The 14473-nt window shown below is 47.7% G+C and overlaps 1 protein-coding gene across 2 annotated transcripts in view; it reads right to left on the reverse strand.

Moving 5' to 3' along the window:
- SPTBN1 (spectrin beta, non-erythrocytic 1) overlaps positions 1-14473 on the reverse strand; it is a 116709-nt gene that overhangs the window by 83411 nt on the left and 18825 nt on the right. The window lies entirely within an intron of this gene.

Below are 14473 nucleotides of genomic sequence, written 5' to 3' on the forward strand. Positions count from 1 at the left end.
TGAGCATCCTCTTTACCAGTCAGTGCTCAGAGAGACCTTGAGGAGCACAGGGTGCTCCTCAGAAACACCAAAACACAGAGTTCACCTTTGCAAAACGCAATAATTACCAGAAACGCAGTTAAATACATGGGCAAGGGGGGAGCCAGGGGGCCGCCCTTTTACCTGGGCGGGGCGCGCGCTCCCCTCACGGCGCCCCGTCCGCGGCCTCTCTCGTCTTTTCTCTCTTTTAGCTCACTTTCTTATTTGAAATTTTCTTAAAAAAAAAAAAAAAAAAAAAAACCAGCCACAAAGCCGCCCCCCCGGGCAGCCCGGAGCGCAGGGCGGGGCCGCGGCCGCCCCTCAGGGTGGGGCCGAGCCCGCCCTCCCCACGGCGGGGCCGGGGCCGCCCCTCACGGCCCTCCCCGCCCGCCGCGCTGGCGCCACCTGCCGGCCCGGCCCCCGCCGGCGCCCGCATGTCGCGACATCAGTCCACCTCGCGGGCGACAGACGGCGCGGCTGCCGCGGCTCACCAGCGGCGTTAATTCACCGTCCGGGCCCGGGATATCAGAGCCGGCCGGTTGTCCCCCGTCCCCACCCCACGGCAGGTCCGTCCCGTGTTTCCGCGCGGACAAATCCCGGCGTTTGGCGCAGAAATGGGAACGGAGCCGCGCTGGGGCGGCTGTTACATAAGGAGCTGTCACCGAAGGCTGAGTGCGAGTATTCAACCTTCACGAAAGGTGGGAAGGAATCGCTTTAGTCACGGGAAGCTGCCAACAGAGCGAGGGAACGCGGGGAGAACCGGCTCTGGGGAAGGTCGTGGGGACGACGCTCCCGCGGCGCATCCCGCAGGAGCCGGGCCATGGATCAGCCGCTGCGGCCGGATCCTGCCACTAGGAACAAGCAAAAGCATGGAGCAAAGACAGGGGCGAGGATTAAATCCCACTCGGAGCGTTTCTGCACAGCACTCCCCAGCTGATCCTCACTGAGCATCAGGCCTAGACAAAAACCTCCCATTGATCCCTGCACACAGGCTGAAATCAGGGTTAATTCCAATTAAATCCACGGAGCAACCAGGGTATAAACAACGAGTGGGAACAGGCTGATAGACAGCATCATTTTCCATCTTTTCTATATTCACCAGTGCTCAAGGAAGAGAAGATGTGCCACTGGAAAAGCTGCAGCTCCAACTGTAAAAATAAAAGCAGTGACCGCAAAATCGGGATGAAGTGACATGTAATTTAATATAGATGGAACAAGCCATGGGATTTAATTTATTTCTGTGTCACTGCTGTTTAGAAACACACACAACTCGATCCAGAATAAATTCAACTCTAACTTGTGCTTTATCACTTCTCCCACTCTGAGCAACATACAAGCAAAATCTATCCCAGATAAAGCTAAATTGAGCATGAAATGGCCTGTTATCCTACACCTATAGGGCTGGAAAACCTGCATCCTTGTTCTGATTCTAATAAAAGCAGTGCCTCGCTCCCTGACATCAGGCTCCCTTTTCTGGGATGCGGCTCCCCGCCACAGGGAAGGTGGAGTGGGGGAGCAGGAAAACGCTGCAGGGATAAAAATAAGCACCTTGCAGCAAAGCGAGGTGAGGAGAACACAACGGAATTCTGATTCCAGAGACAGCTAGAGTGTGCAGCCACCGCCTCCAGGCCCTGCTAGAAAACAGCTTTTCTTGAGTCCTGCTGCAGCTCTGATCCAGCACAACCCGCTGGTGCCTCCGGGAACAGGGAGGGAAGATAAACACGAGCCCCGGCAGAAAACTCCAGGCTCCTGACTGCAGGGATGGAGGTCCTGCAGCTGGGACGAGCTACAGCAGCACATCTTGTGTCTGCGTTAAGGGTGTCCCGATCTGACATGAATAACACCAACAGCTGCCCAGGGAGTAACAGGGGAAATGGTTTGGAATTTTCCTGGAGCCCTTAATGTAGCCAAGTTCATTGTTAATGACCTTGAATGTAATCCACCCGTGAAATCAGCGCTGCACTTGAAGGACCACGCTGAAAACCCTCTGTGTGTGTGTGTAGCACACGCATACACGTAACACACGTATATTTACAGATTTATTTTAAGCCTCTGCACAAAGCACCCACCAACACCCACAGAGAGATCACCATGGAGCACAGGGACAGAGGGAAGCCCACTTTCCAGCAGGAACAAGAACAACCTTTGTCACTTAAACATCCTGGCCTGGCTTTAAGCTGAAATACCCCTCTAATAAAGGAATGGTGTTTTCTGCAGAGAGCCAGCAGTAACAGGAATTTCAGCTGCCAACATCCCGAGCAGCATCCTGCAAGCCAACCACTCTTAGGATTGGATAAACACAAGGCATTTCAGAAATGGCAGGTCACAGTTTCATTACCATCCACAATACAGACTCACTCTAGGATGTCATACAGGACTTAAAACCAGAGAAAGCAGGCACTCGGATTTCTCAGTTAGTCCACGCCCTCTTAAACTCATCTGCCAGTGCTGTGTGCACCTGGCTTGGAGATGTTAGCAGGCAATTCCAGGGATAAGAAGGCACAGGAGTGAATTAATAAATAGCATGGAACTACTCCAGGCCCTGATTCTGCAGGCCCACCACAATAGGTCAAGAAAGATCTGAAAATTCCCAAACTTCTTCCTCAATGATAAAATATAACTCTGTTGCCTTCTGCGGTGGGTACCATGCTAGACAACCTCATGAGACAAAAGAGATCAAACCACTTCATTTCAAAGCATTCCTTAAAACCTATTGCATAATCTGAGGGTGGGGGGTTGGCATTATCTTCAAAAAGAAGAAATCGCTTGAAGAAAAAAATCAGCTACCAGGAAGAGCGTTTTCTCAGACAGTTTTCAAAGGCCACATCCAGGGGTCAGACCTTTCGCATTTACTTTCATAAATAGCCCAGATTCTGCTCTGTTTGTTTCTCAGATAATAGAAAATAAACAGTTTTATTCGGCCCATCTGAAGAATGAATTCATTTTAAAAAAATTCATTGGCTACTCTTAAATGCAATAATGTAATTCACTAAACAGGCTATGACTACAATCCCTGAAATTCTGCCATAACCACACATCTGGAATTACTTCCTAATAGTTACATTTATCTTTAAAGTAAACATTGCTTTTTCAAGAGTTACTATTCTTCCAGGAAACATGCTAAGCTGCAGTTAGATTCTTGTTACTCTTACTAAGGATTGTCAAGAGGTTTTTATGGTGTTGTGATTGAAAAAAATATAGTTTGAACAGCAATCCCCAAATGGTCTCATGGCTTATGTAAATAGACTGTTCCTTGGCTAACTCACAGCTCAACTTATTGCAGCCCTCCTGGCGTTAAAGATAAATTGTAAATTCATCTTTAACTCCCACTGAATGTGCAACAGGACTGAAAAGGGGACACAGACACTCGCATCTCCAGGTCACCAGAGCACATGGATCTGGTGACAAGCATGGACACAACCACTGTGACAAAGAGAATAGTGTCCTGATCCTACAGATCAGATATGCACCTCCAAGAAACCAAAATTACACACTGCCTCCTTTCTGGTAGCCCTCTGAAACCAAGGCTGGACGAGCACAGAAAGCGATTCCATTACCCTCTTTGCAGGATACTTTCCCTCCCAGTCGGTCCTTCTCCCCTACTGATGGCTCAGACCATCTCACCAGTCCAGCTCTTCACTTTAGAGCAATGATTATTACTAAAAAAAGGGAAATTTAGATAAAATGTAACCAAAGTTTGCATTTATTCTGAGCAACATTCAGCTTCCTTCTAACAGCAGCACAACAGACATTTAATGATTTTTAAAATGTCATTTTAAGCCAATATTTAAACTGGAAAATGGAAGTTCCTCTGAACTCTCGGGGTCCACTCACATCTTGTCATCCCAACAGAGTGAGATTCTCACCCTAAGCTTCAACAGAGAGGAAAGTGGCCTCGTCAGAGGTCAATAGGGGCACCTTGGGAGAGGCTCAGGGCTGGATGCCAAATGAACATACACATCAAACACCCCCACAGGCCAAACTCTGCAAGTATTTACAAAACACTGTGTAGAAACTCAAGAGTTGTACAGAACCCTTGGATTGAGAAGCTGAAGTCCTGAGCATAAAGCTTAGAAAGACTGGAAAGTCCATGTCCCCATCCCAGCCATTTCTCAGCCTGAAGCCCAAGGAGGTGTTTCCAGCCTCTCTCCCTGCTCAGCCCCTGTGTTGCTGAACTGCAGCACATTCCAGGGACAGGAGCTCCCCTGTCCTGACAGGGCAGCGAGGGCAGCACACTCACTTGTGTTCTGGCTTGTTGTTTCAGCTGCTGAACCAATCCCAAAATAATAAAGGCGGTAACTCAGCAAGGCTGTAACTCCCCTGACCTCCAATATCCCCTCTCCCAATCCCATCTTTCCTTCCACAAACAGAACCACACTGTTTCTGCATCTTCCAACCCAAGAGTGCTCCATGCGTTTGTCTTTGCTTCCCAAACCAACCCACTTTGTGGTGCTGACTCCTCTGGCTGTCCATGCTCCAGGACATGGAGCCTGACAGCCCAAAGCACCCTGAAATGTCACAGCAAAGGGGGACAGGCTGTGCTACCAAATGCCACAATCAGCGTGTGGGGCACTTCAGGAATGCACAAACAAGGCAAGACTGAAGCCTCTTTATCCCCAATACAGGCTGGGAAAGCATGCAAAGGTCACTAAAATGAGGCAGCCTATCCTTCACGAGGGAGGTCTGCTTCCCACATCTCAGATAACGCATCACTCCAAAAACCAGGCAGTTAAGAGTGGATTCCAGGCTCTTGTTTTCCTTCTGAGGACCCCAGGATATCACACTCTAGCTGGGAGATGGGTACATAAATAAATAAGCACTGAAACAACTTCAGAAAGTGTTTGTGCTGCTCCCTGAAAACAGACACAGCCTCACTGTACTGGAGCCCCCAGGGCTGTCAGCAGGGGTGACTGGTGCACACCCAGCACCACATGCCCCACACAGGACAAGCATTCCAACAACCAAGCACAGTCAAGGGCACCAAGGGCACGGAGAAACTCAAAACGACTGAAAATAGGTTATTTAAAAACATCAATCTCTAATTTCAAATCTTTCAGTTCCAGCACAGACCATTAAAACCTTCTGGTCTGATTCTGTCTACTCTTAGAGCAACAAAGTCTCACCCAGTTTCTCATCCATCACCCAGCAGATCTGGACTCCAATATTTTATCCTGAAGACTCCAGAATAATTTAATTTATATATATGTGGTCCAAATTTGCCCTCTGTAATCTGAGATAGCTCCATCCAGCTGAGGGTACAGGCCAAGATGTGCCAACATTATGTGAAGAGCCTCCTAAAAACACAGAGGGGGCAGAGGAAGGCTTCATATGGATTTCATCCAGGGTCAGACACATAACAGGAGTTGTGGGGTGAGACTCTCCAGGCTTCTGTATTTCCCTGTGGAACATCCCAGAATAGACCCACCCCAGAATTGCCTCTGAACCATCCTCTAAAGAAGGCCATGCCCTGCCACCAACTATATACAAACCATGAATAGACTAAATCAGAAAAAATCTGAGACATTTTAGGTAGAAAGTGGCTAATTTTGGAAAGAAGTTAATAAAGAGGAGTACAAAGATCAAGCAGAACTGAACTTACTACACAAAACACTTCAGGGTGGAGCGAGCACCGAATTCCTTCTGGGACTGCCCTTCCTTTTCCCCTCATCACTTGAAGAATGTAAAACACATTTTGCCAAGCTGCTGAGGGGAGGGCTTTGTCTCAGCCATCAGCAGCTCCGAGGGAGTGGCATTCCTGCATCCCTACCAAAAGGGAAAGTCTACGGGGATCCAGCAGGGCCTGGAGTCACACACAGAGCATGAACACCCACGAGGCCTGTGAGAATAAAACTCCACTTAACTGCAAGCGCTGGGCACAGCTCAAAGAGTGCAACCTCCTTATTTAGCTTTTAAGCAAAACACAGAGTACTCGACCTCTTTGCTCGTGTGTTTGTGGTTTTCCCTAAACAAGCACTGCTGGGCAAGGTTCGTAGTATTGAAGCAGTAGGAGCTCAGTTCAACTCCAATAAGTGCATCACGAGATAGTCCATGGCTGCTCCTGTGAGATCTGTGGGTTAAATACGGCTTCACTCCAAGTCACAAACCACCTTTGAATCCAACATAGCCAAAAGAGATGTAACTCAGGACCCAAAAAATCTTATGAAACATCAGCTGGGCGGTTTCTAAACCCTCCATCCTGTTTTCTGCTTCTAAGTAAGTCAGTAAAGAAATTCCCATAGATTTAAATTCATGCACCTCTTGGTCATTTGCTTTTAAAAAACACTTTCATCATCCTCTTAGTCTTTCCAGTGCCAGTGGAAGACAGACCCTGAAATTATTAGGATATCTGGGAATGTCCTGCCATGCAAATGGCTTAGCTGGAAAAAACCTGGGGAACCAGCTCAGCTCAGCAGTTTCTCTTTCCGCCTCCATTCTTGCATTATTTATAACTTCTATATCCCAATTATTAGATTTCCCACCCGTTCTCAGAAAGAGCTGCATTTCTGAGAAGGGTAACCCATCCAGAAGGTGCCTTTTCCAAAGCTTAGGCCAAGGGAGGATGTTCCCATGGAGGAAAATTCATGTGCCAGTTCATGAGTTTTAATTGAACCTGCTCTTCAGACTTTGCAGACTTGTTCGGGTGCAAACGCAGCTGGTCACTTTGAAAAGTGAGAAATGAGCAGCAAACCCAGGGATTATGTTCTGGTCAGGACTGGAATAGCATCCTGAATGTTGTGAGGGCTTTACAAGACAGCCAATATGTGCTGGGGCACCTGTGTGCTCTGATCTGTGGGGTCAGCAGCTGGCATGCCACTCCTTTTTCTGAGGAATACGACTGTCACCAGGCCAAGAGCCCTTCAGCTCTTGCAGCCCACACCCTTATTTCACTATAAATTTTTAGAGAGGAAATTTTGACCACAGAATTGCCTGAACTTTTTGATAAATAAAAGAAAGTAATAGAAAAACATTCTGATGCTGGTGAATTAATATAAAGTGATGAAAAATCTGAGTAGGATTAACAATATGTTGTCTGTATCTACCCCTAAGGGTGCTCTGGGTTGTAACCCAACTGAAATCCACAAGAGGAAACGAACTGGAGCTGGAATCAAAAAGGCTCCAGGCCAGCTGAATCCCTTCTGGAACTACAGGAAGGACTTTTCTGACGTAGGCTCTCACTCAAGATAACCTTTACTCTGATCCACCCCTCAGCTTTAGCACGACTCAGCTGTTTCACACCTACCACGGAGGACACCAGGAGTCTTCACAGAGACCTGCCATGGAGATGGGACCCTGTTTCACCAAACCAGCTTGTGAAGTTGTTAGAAGCCTCTGCATTTCACCTTCGCCATCCTGATCACGGAGCAAGGCAAAGATGCACTTTCCAAACACCTCTAAGTACTCGTGGATGGACTGGTGGAGGAACCAGGGATAACTGGTCTGGCAGGAAGGAAAACTGATGTATTCCACTACTTGTTAACACATTTCCAAAGAAAATACCCAAAAAATTCCTTCCACTGTCACGGAGCATTTAAAGGACAGTATTTAGTATCACCCTGTGTTCTAGAAGCTATCTGTGGGTTGACCTTCACCAAAAAAAAAAGTGAAAATACAGGGCAATTGTCTACAGTGGTATTTACCTTTTTCTTCAGGAACAAAACAAAAAACTCTTTTTTAGTATTTTTCGAGTGCTCACAGAGAGCAGAGCTCCAGTAAAAACCAGGTGCCCTCGGAAAAGAGTTTCCCATTTTCTGGTCTCCACTCTCTCATGACCCAGCTTACAAGAAACAAAGCTCTGAGCTTTGGGAACCCGCTGTGTGTCAGGGAAGGACTGAAAGCGGAGACGCTCCCACTGCCTCCGGCCTGCCAGACAGTTGGCCCTCCTTGGGATGAGGGCACCGCTGTCAGTGCAGGAAAAGCTTCACATCTTGACTCTGGCCATGACCCTCACTTGGCAGGAAGTCCCAGGCGACCTGAATGCCCTCGGTGACATCACTGTTTACTTGGACAGCAAACTGGCAGCGCCAGGTGGCACCCGGCTGAGGGGCATCATGGAGACAGTGCCTCAGTTTGCAACTTACAAGGAAACTTTCCTCAGGAACAAATTGATAACTCCGACATCACCAGGGCATTCAAGAAATGCTGTGATTGCTTCTGTGTGACCAGATAATTTATCAATATCCGTTTACATCTGTTGTATTAATTCGAATGAAAAGAGCCACAGTCAGGTTTCTGGGGGTGGGAGAGGGACCGGAGGTGCTGTGCCATGGGTCTGGGACTGAAGTTCCTGCCCCACTTTCCACCCCTACCCCGAGGGTCTCACACAGAAGCGATGGCCCTGGATTACATTTAGAAGGAGAACATCTCCAAGCCTGCCCTTGCTACAGAGCTGACTCCAGGCACTGACACAATTCCATCCGGAGCACATTCCTGCTCCCGTGGTCCGTCTCCGGAGCCGAGATGCGATAGCTCTGACCTCCTTACAGGAGGAGGGCTGCCAAGTAAACAGGCCCGGCTTACCAGGCAGCCAGCTGCTGTCTCCCCTGCCCTTCCATTTTCCCTCTCCACTCCCACACCCCACCCTTCGGAAAGGTCCAACCCATGGATGAGTGGGAGTGAGCCAGAGCCTCTGCCCATCTTCCCTTCCCGGCATCCCTGCGAGCTCCCGTTTCCTTCCCACAGGGAGGAGGCTGCGACGCCCACCTGGGTCATGCCGCAGTGCTGAGCTGAGGCACAGCCAGAACAAGATGCGGCCGTGGGAGGCTGAGTACACTCACGGCTTAGCAATCCTGGAGTGTCCCTGAGGGGCAGGGCACAAAACCAGGGAGTAATGTCAAGCTACGCGGATCTACGCCTAGGCAAACCTCCTCCGTGTTGGAGGGTTTTATGTCAAGGCAGGGAAAGGCTCCATCACGCCCAGCCAAGGAGGAGAGATCGAGGACGGACTGTGCCCAGGCACCTCCTCCCTCCTCGGAGCTGCTGGTCGGGGTAGGCTGCCTGGTGACAATTTCCAGGGAGGAAGAATGAGACTGAGCTGCTTTGGCTCTGCCCCCAAACTGCAGAGCAGCAGTGGGAAACCGCACCCAGGGAGACGCCCAGGGAGAAAAGGATGTTTTGTTGTGGAGGCTTTTGTTCTGGACTCTGTTTATTAGCGATATTTCACAGGCAGATGGAGCAGGGAAGCAATTTAAAGGGCCAGCCTGGAAGAAATAACCTGCTACGCAGTCGGCAGGTTTGGAATTAGCAACCAAACAAACAACAAAAACCAGATTCTGGGGCGGGAATGGGGAAGGATTTGCTGGCAACCTCCATAAGGCAGGCAACAGAGCTGAAGCAACAGCTGGTTTCAGCAGCTCCAGCACCAACCCAGCAAGGAGCAGCCCCGAGTCCAGACACCCAGAGACTCATTAAGAGGAAACACAAGACAGCACTAATTACCCCACAGCAGTGCCGAGATGATCCACCTGCTCCCACACAGGTACTGGCTCCAGGTACCAGAGATTCCCGAGACCTCCCTTGCTGAGCAAGCTCTGCTATAGCCAGAGATGCTCGACCAACTCATGAGGTCTGGACAAAGAGCGGGCCTAGGAAAGAAGAATTTTAAAAAAACCTCGGATTTGGACAGTGTGGTGGTCCCACAGGAGGCACACCAAAGCCTGCTCCAGAACAAGCACCTCCTTCAGATGCCAGAGCCCAAGACACAGCCGGGATCATGAAAAGTTTTGTCTCTTGCACTGGAATATGTTACAGGTACCATACGGGTTCTAACTGTTCTCTCTTGAATGAAAATAAACCCAGAATAACCAACAGAATGGGACAACTTTTGTTTTGGGGAGATGAAGACAGTACTTGACTGTGGGTGAGTGAATGCCAGCATTTCTCTGGATTAGGAAGTGAACTGGTTGGTAGAACTCTGGTTGGGAAGTGAACTGAGAAATGGAGCAGTTTAATAGTAAATATCCCCTTGAAACAGGGATGCTAAGAATTGTTCTGCAAATCAGCACAGCCTGCAGCAGCAGCAGTGCAAATCTTTGGCTAGGCTAAACCAGAAACATGGCTGAAGGCTGAAAAGGATCCTTCCCCAGGAAGAGGGAAATGTCAGATGTCACCAAGTCAATCACCAAGTCAGACAGTGTAAGGCAGGATTCTACCGGGCCAACAAGATTCCTGGTTCAAGTAACCAAGCACAGCTTGAGCCACTGGCTCCCAAAGAGCAGGAAATGTGTCCCATCCTCCCCAGGGGACACACAACACACATCATCTGCTTCTTGGCAGGGGAATCAAGAGCACCACATCCAAACTGGTCTCCTGGCTTCTAAACTAAACCTTTAGTGGGCCAGTGGGTGCTGACCAGAGGAAGACAACAGGTAAAACTAAGCAGGCTGCCTGCATTTGCCCACATGGAAGTTTTAAATGGACACCAGCTGTTAATTCCTTTCTACATTCTTCACATTTTTTTTGGCCAACTCTCGACAAGACTAACAGAAACCTTTCCCCTCCAACTTTCATCTGATGCATAGATAAAATAGTCAGGCAAGGAGAAGAAATCTGTGGCATTATTGCCTTCATTTAAATGCATGCCTGTAGGTCCTCAGTGCATCCCTGCCCTTTGAGATGGGTTAAAGAGCCTTAATGCTGCCTAAATTAAGTCAATTTGTTATTCAGAGCATTTGCGAGCAAACAATTTGAGATGCATCCTGGGAGGAGAAAGCACATGGGCCAGAATGTAAAATCTTGGGAAATAAGATGATAGATGGGAAGCAAAAGCCCAAAAAAAGCTACATCTTCAATAACTCGGGTCAGTATTTTGGTTCTTTGATGTTTCCACTATGGTTGAGTCTTTCTTTTTTTTGTATAAATATTTTAGTGCACATCCTTGTGTGGTGATTCATGTGAGATAAGGGATATTTATCATTTTATATATGATATAGTGATGACTCTTTCCAGGTTTTCTATGTCACCTTGCTACTCTTTGGAGTGCTGTCTCGTCCACCATCCCCAAGAGGTTACTCCCAGTGAGCCCAGCCAGGACACAAGCCCTGGCCAGCCCTGATCCCTCCAGCCTGGACCTTGGCTACACAGCCAGCCAAAGGCCTTTTCCAGGAGCCAGGGCCGGGAGAAGGGCTCCTCAGCTTCCTGGGGCCACAAGAGGAGCCCAGAGCACGAGGTGCCGTCCTCTGAAGCACATGTTACTCACAGCTCTGGATTCTCCAAGTAAAACAGACAAATAAACACACCAATGACATTGGCTCCTTCAAAGCCTCCAACTATTGGATCCAAACAGCTTCTGGCCACATGTAAACAGGGCCTGGCTTGCACAGAACCTGCCCTGCTCACCCCGGGAAGGGGAACAGGAACAGGGACTAAACAACAGCCACAGGGTCTAAAAGCTTTATGGTCCCTTGCATTGACCTCCCAGGGAAATGGTACCAAGCATTGTCACACCAAGAGCTCCAACCTTTCTCTTGGAACAGGAAGAGCCACTAGGAAATGCACTGGAGCTGTGTGATGACTGCAGATGCGAAGCCCAAAACCTGCCCACAAACCTCACCATCGCAGCACCGAGGAAAAACCGGCATAAGGCAGTGATATGTGAAATATCTGATTCTTGTTTCATTCTGATCTGAGGTTTTTGTCTGGGAAATGGATCCTCAGCTGGCACAGCCCCAGCCCAACAGCTGCATTGCTTTTCTACTTCCACAAGCACTCGGAAAGTTCGCCAAAGCCCTGTTTGTGCTGGCAGACAGCCAGCACTTTATTATTATGTACTATTAGTTCATAGTGAGAAACGTGCACTACAGGAAAAAAAAAAAAAGCCCCAAGAAGCTCAGTAATTTGGTACAGATGTTGAAGATTTATGGAGCTCTCCCCGCTGGACAGGATCTTACAGATTGTTTCTATCACCTGTTTGCTTTTGGAGTTTTTAATAAGATAACTATGTGTGCTATCCTGGAGGAATCTTCCAGAATTCCTCCTTCAAAAACCAATAACATTTGATCTCCACTTGTCTCCTCTCAGTAACAATCTCTCCTCAGAGTTCCATAAATGCCACTTGATATTAATTTCATATTTAAATACAATCTTGGCTGTTGTTTTCATTACCCAGCAACTTTCGAATGCAGTCAGTCAATTTCACTCTTACTTCATGGCCCAGAAAATATACCTGACACATCAAGTCAAGTCCCCACCAGTTAGAATCCATGATTAAATCTCTCAGCATTCAAAATACCTGACAATTTTCACCTTTTTTCCTATTTTCTGGCAAACAACATCTGCTCAGCATTTTCGGGGACTGCTGCTTGCCCAGTGCACAGAGCCCAAACCTCACTCGGGTTAAGCTGCCTGCAAAACTACCCCTGTCCCATCCACATTTCTGAACCTTGGTCCATTAAATTAATTCTGCAAAATATTTGAAATGTGCAAAGCTCTGCAGCTGACAGCAAACACTGTGAAAGTGCAAACACAAGGAAGTCCCTGGCATTTTTCATAACTGACCTGTAATGGTTTTGCCATTTCAAATTACATCAGGAATTATTTCTTTCCACCAGCACAAAATGGCAAAACAAGGTGCATTTCACTCAGAAATTGTTTTTCCAAGCATTTATAAAGGAGGATAAATCACCAAAAAAGGTTATATCTCTGCACACCAGCATGTGGGACCACTGAGTTTCTGCTCTGGCACCTATCAAGAAGCATCCAGGCTCCCTCCCTCCTCACCCAAGGCACACCTCAATTTGGCTGGATAACCTGACATTGCCCTTCACCTTTCCCACAAGCCACAGCTGCTGATAAATTCTTCCTGAAAAATGATTTCATCCTTCCCGACTATGTGACTTACACAGCACAGATCCCATAAAGGTCAGGACCTCATTACGGATTTAGACACTCAGTTACCATCCGAAAAACAGTCAGTCTGGTAAATTTGGAGGGTTGGAAACAAATCTATGGAGATAATGTTTTTCCCACAGCTCTGAAATCGACTTTATCAGTCACAATTGTACTTCCTAGCACAAAAAAAGTTTTCAAATGTTTTACAATTCCTGTTTACATGAGTTCATACAAGATGACTACAGCCTCTACACCAAACATGGGTAAAGAGACATTGAAGAGAGCACACAGGTGGGGTGTGTCCACCTCCCCTTCCTGAAGGGAATTCAGACGGCAAAAAGCACCTTTAGGAAAGGACAAGTAGAGAAGTAGAGAAAAGTAGAGAAAAGCTCCATTTCACACCATGTTCTGTCACAGCCACCAGGCCAACATCTGCCACAAAAAACAACTGCCTGGTGTCTCTGGTTTCTTGAGTCACGCTCCCTGCATTCAGGGCTTCCTATGGAAAACCTCCACCTTTCCCTGAATTACAGAAGACTAAGGTCTGGAATTGTCTTGGGTTATGGAAATACATGAAGTAATTCCCATACAGGAAGAAAGACACATCCTTCACTTGCCATGATCACTTGCCTTGGATCCTGAACAGATTTGGCCTAATGTCAATATTATCTTATTTCATGTTCCTAAATGATTCTTTAATTTAATAAGAATTAAAACATTACCTAGGGAGAATTAGTACAACAGGGGTGATATGGTCATGAAGGAATACTTGCAAACAAGTGGAAGAACCTTCTTTAGCTTTTACTTTTAAAAAGCTCAGATTCTCACAAATTTCAGATTTACACCTGCAGATTTACAGTAAAAAAAAAAAAAAAAAACCAACCCAACAAAATCCAGAGCAGCCCTGGAGCCATTTAGAAAGCGCTAATCCTGATCATTTTCCACCTAATGACTGTTTACTACACAGCCCTTTTAAATGCTTGGCAGCTCTCCAGATCTTCCTGCTTTTCCTTTCTCCCACACATCCCTCCTGACAGCCATCTTGGGCGAGGACAAACCTCCGGAGGAGAAAGCTCTCCACCGCCTTTTCAGCCTCTAAAAGCTCTGCTTCCCCGGGGAAATCCTGAGCCTTGTTTCACTTTCAAGGCAAAAACAAACTCTCCACGCTCTCAAAGCCTCGCCAAATGAGAGCACAGAGCAGAAGAATTAAAACCAACCAGAAAAGTTGGGTTTTTTCAAGGTTTTAAAAACCAACACTGGTTTTAAATGAAGTGGGACCGGTTCTGTAATTCTCTGACCCCTACCAGGAACAGATTTGAGCAGACCCACCCCAGCACTTGTTCCAAATGCCATTCACTGTCACTTGGCATTTCAAGCTGGAACAATTATTTGTGGTTGGATGCTCTCCCCGCTCCCAACCAGCTGTGCTTTGATCTCCCCCTCGTAGCTCCCATGGATCTGGAGGAAGCCCAGCTCCCCTCCTTACCAAAAATGCAGCGTAACAGTTCCTTGGGGAAAGTGCAGCCCCACTGCAGCTCCCAGACCTCACACACGCCTGGGATGGGACCAGATGTCTCCTGGAGCCCCGACCACCATCCTCTTCCATGTCTTCCACCCACACGCCAGACTC

This window comes from Corvus kubaryi, unplaced genomic scaffold (genome assembly GCF_017639235.1).
Source record: "Corvus kubaryi isolate FWS band 111438036 unplaced genomic scaffold, C.kubaryi_AGA036_p1.0 37103, whole genome shotgun sequence".
In the NCBI taxonomy this organism is placed as follows: Eukaryota; Metazoa; Chordata; class Aves; order Passeriformes; family Corvidae; genus Corvus; species Corvus kubaryi.